Source organism: Anabrus simplex, chromosome 6, assembly GCF_040414725.1.
Source record: "Anabrus simplex isolate iqAnaSimp1 chromosome 6, ASM4041472v1, whole genome shotgun sequence".
Lineage (NCBI taxonomy): Eukaryota > Metazoa > Arthropoda > Insecta > Orthoptera > Tettigoniidae > Anabrus > Anabrus simplex.
This window is the reverse complement of record NC_090270.1, coordinates 256849352-256862517: the sequence shown is the minus strand read 5'-3', so window position 1 is coordinate 256862517 and position 13166 is coordinate 256849352. Positions and strand designations below refer to the sequence as shown.

Genomic DNA, 13166 nt, shown 5'->3' with positions numbered 1-13166 from the left:
TATGAATAAAGGAATACCGGTAATAAATAGTATAATATAGACACTTAATAATATGAATAAGGAAATAGTAAAATGACGCAGTGGTGGTGAATTCACATAAAAATGTGGAAACGTTTCGATACGCAATATTAAATCAAATACAGGGAACACTTACAGGCCTAAAAATGACAACTAAGAGAGGAGGGTGGAAGGTGCTTGAAACCCTATGAGGTCTGTGGGAACTTATAACGTTATGGGGAGAAAAGACTTGCAAGAAACACACTCTAGCTCAACTATATTAAAAATAACAACGAAAAATTACAAAACAAAGTTAAATCACAAAGCAGCTGATACTTAACGCTTTTGACAAACAGATACAATTACGAATCCAAAAACACAAATAAATGAATTTGTTGAATTTTTTTAAAAAAAGGTGAAAGACTTGAAACTATAAACAGCAGGAATCTAGGGCAATCTCGGACACGTTAAATTTAAAGCTTTAAAATTGACATTAAGCAAGGAAATACCGAAAAAACCAAATTAATTAAATTAAATTAAACGAAAGCAGAAAACTTTGAGATTAACATTGAAATAACACTTACCGCAGAAAGGCAGGAGTTCCCAAGGGGAGCCCTCGAGCTTGTGCTCGCTAGGGCAGTCTGATGTAAATGACGCCGAGCCTTCGCATCAAAATTCCGAAGCCGGCAGAAAGTCCGGAAATGGCTCGATCACAACCAACCAATGGGAAACAATTTCCACTAGATTCCCTATATTTTCGCCAATAGGAAATCTTGTTCTAGCGAAAGAAATTGCATGACCATATATGGTCATATTAAGATAGTTAGCAACTTCAAGAATTCCTATTGCAACACCTGTTTCAACACTCATAACTGCACATGCGGTATAGAATGCTTCAAAAATAAAGCACCTTTACATTTTTTAAATGTTACCAAATTACATCATGATATACAAAATTACAAAATTTAATTTTCAAATAATTCTTCAAGAAATTCTTCAAGTTAAAACGTCTCAAGTGTCTTTTCCTCGTTACATCAAATGTACATACAAACAAATAATCACTTCACAACAATTCTCGTATCTTTCAGTTACATAAAATAATTCCAGTAGAGTCCAGAGTTCCAACCAAAAATGAAATCTTTCAGACATTTTAAATAAAAATACTTTAAAATTATATTTCCATTATTGTAGTTATCCGTCTCACCACATACTACAAAATTAGTATACAAGTAAGGGTTTCATTTTTTTCTGCATACAAAGCAACAAATCTACTAAAACTCAAACCGTACAGATTTATACGGGCCCATTGATTAAAACCTGGCGATCCAGCAGCAAGAGCATTATACAGTGAGCAGTATCTTTCATCAGTCTAGGATGGTTTAATTGACCTACAGCTAGTTTTTTTTTTTTTTTTTTTCTTTCAGATGAGGCCTGTTTCATCTTACTGGCCATGTGAACAGTCACAACTCTCGCTATTGGACAGCAGAAAATCCTCATGGTTTTCATGAAATTCCTCAATATGATAGGAAGGTTGGTGTTTGGTGTGCTGTTGATGCAAAAAAAGAATTGAGCCTATGTTTTATGAAATGACAGTAAATACACAGAGAAGGTACATCGACACAGTTCTTTCATCAGTTGACAGAAGAACAAAATCGGTTGGAGGGTTTAAACAAGATTCAGCCACTACGCATACAGCGGAAGAATCCCCCTTTCTACATTCTCGGAAGTGTTTGCAAACAGAGTGATCAGTGTTGGTCTCCTTCCCCTTCGCTCCACATATCTAACAGAGTGCGATTTTTTACTTGTGGGGCAGACTGAAAGAAAGGAAATCCTCATACATTACAAATGAGATCAGAAACATTACAGTAGAAAAAAAATCACATCAGTCAGAATGTGCTTTCCAGATACAATTGCCTATATAACCCAGAAAGAACAACACTTCCAGCATCTGTTAGAAGGTACGATTACAATTATATTGTATTGTATACACAGTATCTGAAGAAAAGAGTCAAAGTGTGTGCAGCACACAGCCTGGTGGCGGACAGGCGAACCCATCGGTCAAGTGTTAAACATAAAGCCTGGTGATAATAAATAAATAAATAAATGAATGAATGAATAAAATAAATAAATAAATAAATAAATAAATAAATAAATAAATAACAGAATAAATAAATAAATAGTAAGAGAAGACTCTCTTCCACAGTCAACTAGAAAGAATGGACTACCGAAGACTAACATATTGAATCCACAACACAATCTCCCAAAGGCACTCTTATGCTTAAATGATTGAATAGGTCAAGAAAAATCTAGATCAAACGAAATACAGTACAGATCTAGCAATAACCTCGCAGGATGAAACTTCTCTGGTAAATCTATCAGTAACCACATCACATCCAGCAAGGCAAGGGACTCAAAAGGAAAGAAGCACATGCAGCTTGAATGAAATCATACTGGGCCCAAAGTAAAGCCCAAGAGAGTTGAAACCATATAGTCCATAAATTGCCTAAACAATGCTGACACACCCCTGCACCCCCACGTTTAATGTGATTTTTCTTTAACATTTTAATTTTGTCAAATTCCCAGATACTGTATAATCCCAAATACCACCCACACTTTTTCCCCCAAAATATTGGTTCTAAATCTTGGGTGTGGGTCGTATTCAAGCCGTTCATTCTCGTAAATATTTACTACGTTTACATGGAGTATTGAAATAGATTTGAATGCGGTTACCGTACTCAATATACCACATGTAAACGGGCATTCAGGTGTTTAGTTGCGTTCTATAAAACAAGAACGATTTTTTCTCAATACGGCTACAGTGGCATGTAAACGCGAAATGTAACGTAATGAAATACAGTAAATCAAAGAATATGGGTAAATCTGCAGTAAATATGAAAGCCGCTGCTGCAGATGCTCGATCGTCGTTTGTTTCACAAGTGTTGCTGGCATGTTGGGTGCGCGAATAGCTGATCTCGCGGGATATCGTGCTTTGCGAGAGTCGAGACTGTTGGTTACGGAAGTCTACCTCCCTCACATTCGAGTTCTGTATTTGTCAAGAGTTATGAACTTCATGTTGTTGGTCCGTATTGAACTGAGGTAACATATAAATAATGCACAGGAGAGTTTTCCACCTGTTGCTGTCTTGATAGTAAGCGATGGATTCAAAACGGCATCTGCGGTCATTTACTGTGCGTGAGAAACTGAAAGTTGTAAGCGAAGCTGAAATATACGGAAATCATGCATTGGCAGAAAGTATGATACTGATGAATTGTGTATTTGTGATTGGCGGAAGGAGGAGGAAAAACTTCTAAAAAGTAACGGGAATCGCAGAGCAGTCCACGAGCGGAGTGCAGTGTTTCCGGAAATTGACGAACGACTCCACAAACTTGTGATAGAAAAACGTGAGTTAGGATATGGTGTTTCTAGTGAAATGTGTCAATTGAAAGCACTAGAGATCTCAAAAGAACTCAAAACACAGGGTTTTTCTGCAGGCCGCGGATGGATCCGAAACTTTTGTTGGAGAAAGGGATTGTGCATTCGGAGATGTACGTCTATTTCACAACCTCTCTCCGGGGCGTATATACGAAACTTAACGGCCTTTAGCGTCACATTCATTTGAGGAAGCAAAATTCTTATTTGCTATTGCAAATTGGGAATGCTGAACAGACACCTGTCTATTTTGAAATACCGTTGGAAAATACAGTGGATAAAAGGGGTTCTAAAAGTGTAACCATCAGAACAGGTGGTAACGAAAAGCAACAATGCACAGTAATGTGGTTCTGAAAAAGAAAACACTTCGGAAAGGAAACTTTCCATCCGGTGTTATTGTTAGAACACGAGTCCGGCTGGATGGACAGTGCGTTAGTTTCAAAACTGCAATGAAACAGTTGTACACCGAATGGATGTCTGATGGTGATCACACGTTAACACCAACCGGATGAGTGAAGAGGCCCGAGACCTGGGACTAATATGCAGCTGGATCAAGACCGCATAGGCGCACATTCCCAAATGCTTTAAGAAATGTGGAATTTCAAATTCAGTGGACGGTAGTGAGGACGACTATTTGTGGAAAGACGCCAGTGACGAAAGTTCCTATGGTGAAACTTCAGAGAATGACGGTGAATTGTGAATGATCCGAGTATTGGACCGATTTTATTTACAATTTTTGGGATGATTTTATTAATTGTAAGTTGTTTGAATTTATATTTGTGGTATATTTGAAGAAAATTAAATAGGCAAGTTATTTTATTTTTTTCCGTATTTTGCCGTCTCAAATTTAGGGTGCGGGTCTTATTCGGGATTATACGGTATATCCAGCACACTGATATATGCAAGCGATTTTTTTGGTGGGGGGGAAAGATGAGTTATGCTTTGAGTTGTCTGACCACTGGGAGATCAGCAATATTTACAAAATGAGATGTCATATTACTCGAGCAGTTACAGTATGAGCAAGAAGCACCTAGTCTGATAATTAAAGAGTTGGCAGCACACAAAATTTTTGTTTATAGCCCATTATGATGGCAAGCTACTCAGTCATCTCTGAATCTAGGCTACTTTAAAACAAAACCAAAAGTATTAAAAACAGCCGCAGATGTTTATTGGATTACCATATTTCCTTGCGTATTAACCCTCACCCCCCACTTTTATAGCCGCAAAAAGGAGGGGGTCCAATATGCGATAACCTCCCATTTTGTGCAGCGACTGCTGGGTATAAAGAACTATGAACTGCAATGTACGTATTCTAAACTGTTCTTTAAAAAATGTATAGCATTCTGTATATTACTGGCTACCTTTGTTGGAAGGCAGTATTTCTAAATTTAAAGAGTAAAAAAACAAGAAATGATGAACACATGACTTTTAGGCCTACATATACTGTAAATACAATCAGTTTTATTTACTCTTATAATACGTCATTTGTTTCATCTCATTAACTCCTCTGATGAGGTTAATGTCAGAAAGGTATCTGATCATAAAAAATCACTACAAAGATTCATCTCGCTTCATGCTCGACCCCACGGAGAAAAGGGGCAAGGGTTGGGCACACAGTTGTATTTATCAAAACATGCAATTAGAGTAATACAAAAGAACGAAAAAGAACTTCATGGCCAGTCACTTGTCTCTATCAACTGAGCAAGTAGGCCTATCACAGAGCAAACCCGATCACTGCTTTAATTTGAATTACTGTCATCTTGTGTCGCCATCTTCAATGCTACCAGCATTGTCGTCATCCCAAATGACGTCAACTTCACAGTCATCAAGAGCATTCAAGATCTCGGTCTTTTTGAAACCTTTAAAAACAGTTTGGTTCCCGATTATAGAGTCCACACCGTGAGAATCTATTCACAAATGGTTTGTAGAGGTGGTTTCTGTATTTTCTCAGTTGGTGTAAGTGTAGTAGAAGCCACCCCTTCCGAATAACACATGTTGTAGAAAGCGTGCCAACCCACCAGCTGATCACTAGCAAACGTTACGAGTTGTACTTCTGAATGTAATAAATAGTGACTGGAAGCATTCTTGGATTACTGAGGCTGTTGAAAGCCCAACCTGTATTTTTAAGTACAGTGAAACCTCGATTCTCCGTTTTTGGAGGGACCTGGGGATAAAAACGTAAGATACGGGAAATCGGAAAATCCGGGAACGAATTAAAACCGTCAACAGTTTGACTGTACTTCACAGTAATGAAATATATATATCATTTTATTTGAACAAAAACGCCTGCATTAAATACATTAGTTTAAAAACTTTATTTTTAAATTCAGTTTTACCGAGAAACTTCGTCACGTTCCCGTGAAAACGTCTTTCAGGCCAGCAACTTTCATCAGTCAAGCTCATCGAAAAATATTCTACTAAATAAGTTATATTGAATTATATTGATATCTAAGAAATTTAAAAACACATCTGAGACTCCAGTTTCACTATTGCTGCAAGGAGAGTGTATCGGAGTTATTATGCCGATCGGGAAAACATTATAATACAGTCACTTAAAATGTCTACGGTAGCTACCTCTGTTTGTTTCACCTTGAATAAATCCAACTGGAACAGGTACAGTTATTTACAGTAATCGTTATCTGACAACAGTCTCATGTAAATTATTGACTTTGTTTTAATAACCTAAAAAAGAACAATGTAACTTATTTATCAGTAAAGGTTTTCGTGCTGTATTACGAACTTACGGCGTGAAATTTAACTTCGAGTTCACCCATGTTTTAGGCCTCGGTACTTTCCATTAATGATTTTGTTTTACCGATAAACAGGCGAGAAATGTGTCTTGCATGATAGGCATAATTACTGGTGCAGTTCACATGAACATACCTGTGGTATTATAGTTAGGAAAGATAGCTGAAAACACGTAAATAAGCATAGGTTGTAACACGTCCATAAGCATAGGTTGTAACACGTCCAGTCACATAGTCAAGTAAGCTAATCACAACGCACAAATACAAAAATGATACCAAAATACATTAAATCCCAGAAGATGTAATGAAACACTCTCGCACTCACAAAAATAAAGTGTCACATCGCATACATATAGGTTACGCACTGCACACACAACACTTAAATTGTCATTTCTTCAGTCACAGAATACAGTAGTCACTTTGTAGTGAAAAAGTCTTTAATCGTCAGTTGTTTTTTGTTTTGTCGTGCCTTAACACGGTACATTGCTCCCTCAATATTTAAAACGTTCTGTAGTTCGCTGCTGTCTGTGTCATACGCAGTAATATAGTCGCGAATTTTGTCAAAGGCGGCTAATGCTTCTGCAAACGTTGGCAGGGTTTCAATTTCGTCTTCGTCTTCCCCCTCGCTCGCGATCTCATGCACGGCGCTTGCACTGGCTGTGGCAGTAGCATCATCACACAGCTGTTCTATGTTCTTTACACCACAAGTGGCGAGCTCACTATCGACTGTAGCGTACGTCTCGAAGTTAACATCTCTCGGCGCGAGCTTCTCCCAGTCCTCACTGAAAAGTTGTTCTTCGCTGCCGGTGTTGGTGTCGTTCGTGTCTCTGCTTTCGCCAAAGCCACATTTATGAAAACAATTTTGAATGGTGGAGGGCGAAACGTGGAACCATGCTGACACAACAAAGTGGATTGCCTGAGAAATACTGAACTTCGTCTTCACTTCTTTCCCGGCGTCCAACATACACACAGCCCTTTCCACCAGCTGCTTGCGGTAGTACCCTTTAAAGCACTTTATCACCCCCGCATCCAGAGGCTGAAGGACACTGGTAAGGTTCGGGGGATAGAAAATAACTTTCACATTTCGTAAGAAAGAAAGTTCCTGCGGGTGGGCGGCACAGTTATCTACAAACAAAACTATTTTTCTCGCTTGAGCACCCATAGAAGCATCCAGTCCGTGAAGAAAATCCAAAAAAATGTCTGTGGTCATCCAAGCTTTACCGTTCGCGTAGTATCGCACTGGTAACTTCTTCACATTCTTAAAGCATCTCGGTTTCGCTGCTTTGCCTATAACGATAGGGATACGTTTGTCTGACCCGTCACTGTTACAGCACAACAAAACAGTTATGCGGTCCTTCGCATTTTTGCCTCCATGACAAGATTCTCCTTTAAGAGCCAGCGTGCGATCCGGTAAACAGTTGAAAATTAGGCCGGTTTCATCCGCGTTATAGATGTTCTTCGGTTCGTATCCTTCAAGCAGCTCTGGGAGATTTTTCCCCCAATCTTCCACCCGTCAACTGCAGCACTCTCGCCGGCGAGCTTTTTACACACCAGCCCGTGACGCTCCTTAAACCGGGAAATCCATCCATTCAAAGCAGAAAAATTGTTGATACCCACTCTTGCAGCGATGCTTCGAGCTTTTACGCGCAAAATGTTACCATCCACAGGAATTCTCGACGCCCGAGCTTGCTGATACCAAGAAAAGAGAACTGCTTCCATTTTAGAATATCTCGATTCCTTCCCCGTTTTTCTATTCTTTGCGGAGGATCCACATTTTTTTACTTGTTCACGTACCTCTTGTTTTTTCCCTATTATTGTATTCAGTGTCGAAGCAGGTAAGCCTAAACGTTTCGCGATGTCAATTTTTTTTTCTGTTGGATTTCTTTCAACTTCCTCTATAATCTGAAGTTTTTCTTGCAGGGTTTTCACATGCTTTACAGGTCGCGTACTGTGTAAGCAAACCGAAACTCGACTGCGTAAATTGTTGGTTTTCACCAGCTAGTAACACAGCCAACTGTAAGAAACATTCAACAGAAAGCTCTTAACAAAGCGCAAGTTGGCGGAGGCCTTCATTGTTAGCCTGGTACAGAATGTTCCGTAAGTATGATCGCGCAAGATATCCGACGAAATTAAAATACGCTAGACTCGCAAATTCCATTCCTGCCGTCCATTCTCGAAATCTTGAAAAACGCTTGATCGAGGATTTAGCGTTGATGGGACTGAAATTTCTGGACGGTTGATGCGGGGAATCGTTTCTTCGAGGAACGGATAACGCGGGATTTTTAATACAGGTTTTAAATGGGATGCTCGCGGGACCACGTAATTTGAATGAATATTACGGGAAAACGTAGTTTCGGGGAACGGATAATCGAGGTTTCACTGTATTCTTGCTTGTTATCTACATTTAATCACATCAGGATTTACCTAAAAACTGTAATCCAGGTAAGAGAGACCGTACTGTTGAAGTTAGTTATGCCAGAAGACCCACTGCAAAAAAGAACAGGAAAGCTTGCCATATTTATGGATATTTCAATTTGTGGAGGTAACGAGTTTTATTATCATAATGTTTAATTTCATACATTCATTATCTCCATGTTTTTATTAACGAATAGTAAGATTTGTTTGGTGTCTCTGAAAACCGTAAAAGTAGTTAATGAGACATAAAACCACATTTTAAAAATTATTATTATTGTTCACAGTCAGGTCAGGAGTGATCGTGATACCGTATCCGACAGTAGACGGTACTACCTGCGACTGTCTGGCCGAGGGTTGGGCGGCCGACACCAAACCCGACAAACTAGGGGAAGACCAACAGCTACGGGTGGAGGAGTTTTCCCCTAGAAGGTTTGATGAGACCCTTGTGTAGGAAATGACACATAAATTCATCAGCTGCTGCCTTGCAGTGAGGTAGGGGACTGCCAAAGGCTAAGGGAGAATACCCCTGACAGAAAATCCCCAGCAGTGTTAGGCTTAGCAAGTCAACTGAAGGGTTATATCGATTGCTTTCAACTACAAAACGAGCCTCGGAACGCAAAGAAAATACCGGATAGACACGTCTTCTCAAACATCTGCAACGTATGATGACCGTAAGGCTGATGTTCAAGTACGATGTTCTGCGAAGAAGCCCAAAAGAAAGAGTCCTAAACACAGAATTGGAACATTAAATATCCTGACCCTGACTGGCAGAAGCGAGGAGCTGATAGATATGATGGAAAGGAGGAACCTCTGTATTCTTGGCCTGAGTGAGGCAAAGTGGAAGGGAAGAGGAACAAAAAAGCTAAGAAAAGGATACAAACTACATTGGAATGAAAATAAAACAGAAGCCAAAAATGGTGTAGGTTTTATATTAAGAGAGGACATTGATGTCATCAGTGAGGTAATATATGTTAATGAAAGAATTATTAAGTTGAACATCTCTCTTAACAAGAGTGTGCTGACAGTAGTCCAGGTGTATGCCCCACAGACTGGCTGTAACGAAGAGGAAAAAGAACAATTCCGAACTGATTTAGAAGAAGCTATAGAAAGAGAGGAAAATATCATAATAATGGGAGATCTAAATGCTCAAGTTGGATCAGACAGGCGTGGATATGAAAATGTACTAGGTCCACATGGTTATGGAGACAGGAACCCAGAAGGAGAAAGTCTTCTAGATCTATGTGTAAGGAATGGCTTGAGAATAAACAACAGTTGGTTTCAGAAGCAGCTAAGTCATAAACTAACAAGATACAGTTGGAATGGAGATACTAAAACTCTGATAGATTATTTTATATCTGATATTGAAGCAGGAAAGACCATATGTGATGTCAGAGTTATACCAAGTGAAAGCCTGGACAGTGACCACAGACTTCTCCTCGCAACAATAAAGCACATTGAAATTTATAGGCCTCAGAAATACAGGAAACAAAAAATTAAGACATGGGAGCTAAAGAAGACAGAAAAACAAGTTGAATACACAAAAAAAGTGACCAATAAATTACCATCAGATGCATTACAAGAAGGCAACATCGAGTGGACTAGATTCAAAGAAAGCATTGTCGGAGCTGCATTAGAAGTTTGTGGTAAAACTAATAGCAAAATGAAGGGAAAAGAAACACCTTGGTGGAACGATCGGGTGAAGATTGCTGTGAAAGTAAAAAATGAAACCAGGAAAGCCAGAGACAAAGAAATGCAAAAAGGAAGTCAAAGGAACGAATCTAGAGTAAACGAACTGCAGCAGAAATACAGAGATCAGAAGTTACAAGTAAAGAAAATTGTGGCCGAAGAAAAACAGAAAGCTTGGACTGATTTCACAGATAAACTAGAGCAAGACAGCAAAGCTAATTCTAAACTACTTTACCGAACAATACGAAATATAAGAAGAGACAATGAATACATAACAGCAATAGAGGAACCAGATGGTAACATAGTTAGGGAGGAGACAGAAATAAGGAAGATCATGAAATCCTATTTTGATAATTTATACAACAGTACTGGGAAAGACTCCAATGATGTAACCACGCAGGTCAGTTTAAGCTGCAATGATGAGCCTGACCAAGAGAGTCCGCCAACATGGAAGGAAGTAGAGATGGCCCTTAATAGTATGCCCAAAGAAAGATCTACAGGATTTGATTAAGTCAGTGCAGATATGATCAAAGCAACTGGTGCAATAGGAATACAGTGGCTTCATAGAGTAATTAATGCAATATGGAAGGATAGGAAAGTCCCAGATGATTGGAAAAAGGGAATAATAATACCTCTCTTCAAAAAAGGAAGCCGGAAGAAATGTAGCAATTATAGAGGGATCACTTTATTGTCTCATGGTTTGAAAATATTTGAGAAAATACTTGAAAAAAGGCTAAGGAAAATAATAGAACCACAACTACAGGAAGAACAATATGGATTCAGAGAACACCGATCAACTACCAATCTCATATTTGCACTTAGAATACCGTTAGAAAAGCATTGGGAGAAGGGCAAAGACTTAACACTAGTATTTTTGGATCTCGAAAAAGCATTTGATAGTGTTCCAAGGACGACTATATGGAAATGTTTAAGAAAGAAGAATGTACCCAAAGGGCTTATCCAGAAAGTTAAAATGCTTTACGAAGACTGCTGCAGTTGCGTACAGATAGGAAACGGTAATTCTGATTGGTTCCAAACCACTAAAGGAGTGCAACAAGGCAGTACCCTTTCACCATTACTTTTTTATCACTGTCATGGATGAAGTCATGAAAGAAATTAAGCAGAAGAACAATATGGACATCAATGCATTTGCATTTGCAGATGATGTAGTAATTTGGGGAAATACAGAGAAGGAAGTCCAAGAGAGGCTGAACACCTGGAATGAACATTTGAAAGCACACGGATTAACAATAAATAAATCGAAAACTGTTACTATGTCTGTCAACAGGCAGAAGAAGAAAGGAAAAATAATGCTGGAAGGTACACAACTGGAAACAGTAGACCAATATAAATATCTTGGGTGCATCATTTCAAGTGATAACAGAATACAGCATGAAATTAACAACCGCATTCAAAAATCAGCTCAGTTTTACCATCAAGTTCGGAACCTTCTCTGGAGCGAACAAGTTCCCTTAAGATCAAAGCAGATTCTATTCCAATCATACTTCACCCCCATAATAACACATAGCCTAGAAACCTGCACAACAACCCAACAAGTGGACAGCAAACTACAAGCCGCAGAAATGAAGTTCCTACGAACTATGGTACAGAAGACAAAAAGGGACAGGGTAAGGAATGAAAGAATAAGGGAGCAAGCTGGTGTGTACCCATCCCTGAATGAAAAAGTGACAAGGGCCCGTTTGAAATGGTTTGGCCATGTCAAACGAATGGACGATGGAAGGACAGCAAAACAATGGCTACACACAGTCGTGGCCGGAAAACGACCGGTAGGAAGACCTAGGAAGAGGTGGCTGGACCAAGTGAAAGAGGACATAGGAACAAGAGGAATCAGCTGGGATGTCGTCTTGAGAGAAGAGTGGTACATGGACAGACAGAAGTGGAGAGTGCTCGTAAACCACACCCGGGCAACTGGAGTGGAAAACTGATGATGATGATGATTATTATTTGTAGCTGCATTGATGAGTAAAACAATACCGTATTTACACGAATAATCCCCGCACCCTAACTTTAGGAAGACTCATTTTGAAAAAAAACAACATTAATGCAAATAAAACCCGCATCCCAAATTCGTGCCTCAATTTTTAAAGAAAATATGCAGGGATTATTTGCGTAAATACGGTAGTTGTGAATGGATTGTTTTTATCACGTTTTACCGTATTTACTTGTGTATTAGACCCTCCTAGCTTTTTGAGACAAAGAAAATGAAATAAATCTTATTTACAAGAACCCCCAATGTAATTCGCAAGAGAAGAACGACGATTCCACTTCGAAGTGGGTAGAAGCCTGAGTGTAGCTCTGATGACATCACACAAATTTGTGAATAGTTTCATCCGTACAACCCATGCAATGAAAACATGTGTCAAAGTCATGCGGTACATCTGTGCTTCATAGTTAAGAAATGCCCACCTCCATAGCGTAGGTCTACAGCAGCTCTGATGACGTAGTGCAAATAGGTGAGTAGTTTCGTGTCTGACCCGTGCACTGCAAGCGTGCGTCAGAGATGCTATATTAAATGTTAAACAATTTATTGAAACATCCCATTGAAACTTCAAGACAAGTTCGACCAGTTCAGTTCCAAAATGTACCATAAGTTTGTATATATTATGTAAATTGTGTAAAAATAGTTTTTAAGAATAGTTCTAGCACATGTTAATCTCCAATAAGTTGTAAAAATGTACAGATGATTTAATCCCAATTGCATCAAACCGTTCTCATTACCGACATTATGAAAGTTAAGTCAATATATTTCCATTAAATGTGAACAAGAGTAGAATGTCACATTAGAACTTTAAAACATGGACGGCTTGATCACTCCTTTGCACCGTTATATAAATAATATTGACTATGATTAATCCTAAAATAGCATCCACT

At 38.9% G+C, this 13166-nt stretch overlaps 1 protein-coding gene across 1 annotated transcript in view; it reads right to left on the bottom strand.

Moving 5' to 3' along the window:
• RfC38 (replication factor C subunit RfC38) overlaps positions 1-13166 on the bottom strand; it is a 100719-nt gene that overhangs the window by 19707 nt on the left and 67846 nt on the right. The gene's annotated exons all lie outside the window — the stretch shown is intronic.